We start from the raw sequence: 5,721 nt of genomic DNA, 5'->3' as shown, positions 1-5,721 counted from the left end.
GCAGGCTAACAAAGCTACTGTCGAAGCTTGAAAAAGATACTGTCAATGAAATCTGACAGATTTATTCCTCTCCATTCTTAACACAAATATCAAGATGAAAATCCAACGAAGATATAGAACACAATCTCCGCACGAGATCCGTAAAACAACTACCTACGCCGTAGGACAGTGTGGGTGGTTACGCAATTAGCAAGACACTCGATTTCACGGCGGGATATTCTCAAAATGAAGATTAAGAGAGTCAACGACGCGGTGAACTTCTCTACACAATACGCCGTAGGATATTGTAAGAGAGGGGATTGAAACAAATGGCAATCCCATCGAATGTATCACATGGCAATAGATCTACATTCTTCAACTCAAGAGTTGGAAAAACATGGTATTTGAGCAGTTGAATACCAAACAATTTGGGTGGTAAAAACCATTCAATTGGTGCAGGTGGTCACCAATAATAATAAAATCATTTGAGCTATGAAACGACTTGGAGAAAACCAAAAAATTAACCGGAAAACCATGTCAAATTAACTCAAAACCGGGTGAATTTTGGACTAGGAAAACATGGCAGCAAGAACTGCTGAGATATGCCGGAAAAACGTCGGAAGCCGGCGGCACCGATTGCCGGAAATCCGGCCGGCGGTGGCCGGACCTGGCCGGTATGGAGGCCGTAACTTCAGGTCCGACAGGGAACGCCGTCCGGAACCGGATGGCGGTGCCGGAAACGCCGGAACAGTAACCGGGAAAAACGATGTCAATTTTGACGTTCTGAGGTCCGTTTTCCAAATTTCAAAGTCCAAAATCACAATGTAGTGCTATTGGGGTCCCATGTAACCCAAAAGCGGACAATTTAAAAACCACGTGAGTTGCAAACGTTGACCATGCATGCTAAGGCAAGACAAATAAAATTCTCACGAGTCAATCTTGTAAACAAGAAATACGAGAAATTTTATTGAATATGCCAATATTTAATACAACACAACCAAACTTCCAATTCCAATAGACGACTTAAGCTAAAGTCGAACAAGAAACATGGCAATGCCAACGTCATACTTGAAAAATAGTAAGCAGAAGACATAGTCAAAATAGAGTGACTAATCAAAAGTCCGTAGCAACAAAATCTTGCATATCGGATCGGGCGGAGCCTTAGCCTGAGGCTCAAAAATGTTTGCTTACTTGAGAATGGAAGAATGTTACGTTTCCATCTCCAAAATTCCCTCAAGAAATAGATACATGTGCCAAAAATGGCATGCGTTTCTTGGATGTGGAGTATGCATCAAGGTCAACTCTGATAATACAACGTCATAGACGTTCATTAAATCACTTTAAGTGTGTCCCATAGAATTCTTTATTTTTGAGATCTTTTGTGAGCAAATAGTGCTGCATCAGAGTAATGAATCAACTCAAATAAATGAGTACGTAGACCTTGGGATTATCGTTTATAGACATGAGTTTAAGAAAACTCAAACATTCCAATAACAGTCGCGATGGTGACGCATCCATAAGAAACGAGGGCTGTATAGTTTTCGAATAATCGAAATATTCAAGTATGTAACCGGAATTAGAAGGGTTGTGATGTATATGGTCACAAAATAATCGATGCATATCGGCGATTCTCATGATCGCACCCAAAACAGCGGTGCACTCAGGCGACCACACGAAATCGATATCTTCCTTTTTAAATAATAACGTGACTCCCCCAGGACCGTCACACGAAAAACGTCGACCAAGAGGGGAATCATATCCCTCTTTGGTCTCATCGGCGTTATAAGAAAGGCAGGAAAAGAAGACATGAAAAAGGCTAATAGCACCCGATAATTTATATATATATATATCTTCAAAAGCAGCAATTTTAAGAAAAACATACTTGTTGGTCTGCCAAATAGACCGCATATAATTAAATTGCACTGCAAATCAATTGTCATGCATGAAGGTGCTTGATGAATTCCTTTTCGATCTTCGTCCGATGACATAAAATCTTGGGAGGATACGATCAAAATCGTATGTAGACGACAAAAGTATCATCCATCTCGGCATGAATGTCATCACCATAGTACGACGAGTGATCACTTTTCCTATGCAAGCACGTGGAACATAGTTAGAAAATGAAAACGTGCAAATAAACGATTTAATAAGCAATAGGAAAATAAAAAGGAAAAAAGAGAAATAGTTTAAAGGCCCAAAAAGGTAGAGAAGACGGGAGTAGCTTCTCTTGAGCGAAGAGTTTGCTTGTGCAGTTCGCGTTCATTGCGTATATATGCGGGAGGAGCAATTTTGAATCCTCTGATGCGGGGTTTTTCGGGGCAAAAAGATGTTTTTGCGGAGCGAATGCAGAGGATACCCTGCGGGGCTGCGGAGGCTGCGTGCAGGGGCAGCAGGGGGGGGGGGTCGCAGGGGCTGCAGGGCAGCAGGGGCCGCAGGGCAGAATCTGCGTGCGGGGCTGCATGCGGCTGCGATGCGGGGGGCAGCAGGGGTGCGTGCAGGGCTGCGTGCGTGCGTGCAGGGCTGCGTTGCGGGGGCTGCAGGGCAGGGCAGCGTGCGGGGCTGCGGGGGTAGCATGCAGGGGCTGCGGGGGCAGCATGCAGGGGCTGTGCACGGGGCTGCGGGGGGGGGGGGGGGGGCTGCAGCGACGGCGAGCAGGGGCTGCGCCGACGAGGAACGTCGAAGGGAAGATGTTGGAGGCCGGAGACGACGGTGGCCGGCGGTGGAGAAGAGAAAAAATTTCTAGGGCTCTAAAAGTTCAGGGTTTTAGAGCAACGTGCTGATAACGTGTTTCAGGATGAAATAATTGTGTATTATTGAATGATATGGGGGCCTATATATAGGCATTACAAAACCACAATCCCGTAGGATTCGGAGTCCTAATCTATTACGGAGATGCTAATCTATCTCCTAACAGGAAACCTATTAGGCTAAGACACACACAGGGGTAGAATAGTAATTTTCCCGGAACACTTAGTTAATAAGAAAAATAGATAAGAATTTTTGTTAACCGATATCTGGCTATATTCTTATTTACACTATGCGCAAGCTCAGTTTGAATTATAAGAATATAAATAGATATTAGTTAAAAACATCCAACTTTAATGAATAAAAATGGGTCCGGAACTTACACATTACATCCATTACTCGGTGTAGCAAATTCTCATTTCAGAAAATAAAAAAAACAGAGTTTTCCAGAAAAGAAAAATGCAAAGAGATTGATGCGTCTATAAAATAGCCGCGCTCGCGCGTGCGTTTACTTAGACTAAACATAAACTTTATGCATTGGCTTTCCTCTTTCATCTCCATCTTAATTCTATATGGGCGCAACTCTCTTGCTTTCTAATCATCATATCTTGGTAAAGAGAAGAATTATTGGACAATGGGTTCTCCCACAGATGAATCCTTAAGACCAACTACAAATTACTGCATGCCAAATCAATTAATAGGTTTCAAAAGAAAATCACATGCACCACGAAATAGTGTGATGGCTTAAAATGATGCTTACCATTTTAATGCAATTATGAACATAAAATACACTATCAACATCAATAATCAACCTGCAAATTAAAAAATCCAAATCTTAAAAGAAAAAAAAACACAATGCTTGCTTACAATTACGTACAATACCCAAACCGTGTAAAACCTAGAAGCTATAATCAATGAACTTTATAATTAACTAATTAAGCACAAAATTAATAAATTTCTTGGTTTTGTAATCAAGAAAGGAGGCGTACACTAGGCCTCATTTAGCCCGCGGATCCAAAAAGTCCGCGGAGGCCCTCAAGTCTGATGGGCTTTTACCCTATTCGGTCCGCGAGAAAGCCCGTCAAAGCCCGCTTCCGTGGGTAGAGGGCCGGACTTAGATTAGAGGAGTGAAACCCGCTCTGCCTTGCCAAAACCCCACAAGGCCCGGCCTGTAAAAGCCCGCCAAATAATAAAATATTATACATACATATTTTATTAGATTTATAATAAAACTATCGCATTATGAAGCAAGTATATGAAGTAAACTTCTCGGGATCGATCAACACTAGCCGATATGATCGGTATATATATTTAGTGACTCTGTAAAAATTTCATCCGATTTGGACCTCGTCTGACCGTCGATATTTCTGATAAACCGAAAACAACACTAATATGTCATAAAGGAAGACCCATTACCAAAATGCGAACACCGAAAACTGTTTGCATATCTAAAATCACCTAATATTTGTCACCGATTGTGTGCGGTCACACCAAGGAAACCCATTTGGCAAAGCCCCGGTCAATGAGGATTTTAATATGTCAAAACGCTTCTTTTTTAGTTGACCGTAGGTATGGACGGTCAAACAATGTCCAAAACGGATGAAATTTTTACGGGTTCCCTAATATATATACTGATCACATTTGCTGGTGTCAATTGACCATATTTCGAATTGGATTTATCAATCGCCGAAGTGTCCACTAATGTATCATAACCTTTATATTAAATTTATAATAAAACTATCGCATTATGAAGAGACTATATGAAAGAAACATCTCAGAATTGATTGCCACCAGCTGATGTGATCAAAATATATATTTAGTGACCTTGTAAAAATTTCATCCAATTCGGACCTCGTTTGACCGTCGGAATTTCCAGTAAACCAAAAATACCACTAATGTGCTATAAGGGAGGACCCATTACAAAGATGCGAACGCCGAAATCCGTTTCCATGTATGAAATCACCTAATTTTTGTTACCTATCGTGTGTGGCCGCACTGAGGAAACTCATTTAGTAAAGCCCCGGTCAATGGGGTGTCAATATGTCAAAACGCCTCTTTTTTGGTTGACCATAGGTACGAACGGTCAAACCATGTCCAAAACGGACGAAATTTTTACGGGATCTCTAAATGTATATACCGATCACAACTGCTCGTGTTAATCGACCATATTTCGAACTGGAGTTGGCGATCGTCTAAGTATCTACTAATGTATCATAACCTTTATATTAGCTTTATAATAAAACTATTGCATTATGAAGCGACTATATGAAGGAAACTTCTCGTAATCATTATCCGATGTGATCGGTATATATATAAAGTGACCATTTTAAAATTTCATCCAATTCGGATCTCGTTTGACCGTCAGAATTTCTGGTAAACAAAAAACAACACTAATATGTCCTAACGGGAGACCCATTACCAAGATGCAGATGCAGAAATTTGTTTACATATTTGAAGTCACCTAATTTTTGTCACTGATCGTGCGTGGTCGCAACGGGAAAACCCATTTAGCAAAGCCCCGGTCAATGAGGTTTTATTATGTTAAAATGCCTCTTTTTTGGTTGACCGTAGGTACGGACGGTCAAACCATGTTCAAAACGGATAAAATTTGTACAGGGTCCCTAAATATATATATATCGATCACATCTACTGGTGTCGATCGACACTCATTCGAAACTAGAATTTATTTGTGATTTTTTTTAGAATGTTTTCTAATAATTCTTTTATTGTTTCAAACTTTTAAATTAGAGTATTATGTTTTTTTTTCTAATACAAGCCCGCAAACTCCGTCCCGTAAAAACCCGCAAATCCCGCTTTATGTGGGCGAGCTTGGATCTTCATATTTATGAAAAATATCCAGCCGGGGCCGACCCAAGCCCGCCACTCATTGACAGGGTCGGTCTCTGTTGACGAGCCCTAGCGTACACTAACTGCAACGACGTTAGTTATAAACATGGGAGTAGTTGGAGGAAACAGATTTGAACAAATGATTTTTAA

This window comes from Argentina anserina, chromosome 1 (genome assembly GCF_933775445.1).
Source record: "Argentina anserina chromosome 1, drPotAnse1.1, whole genome shotgun sequence".
Lineage (NCBI taxonomy): Eukaryota > Viridiplantae > Streptophyta > Magnoliopsida > Rosales > Rosaceae > Argentina > Argentina anserina.
This window is presented reverse-complemented; position numbering follows the sequence as displayed.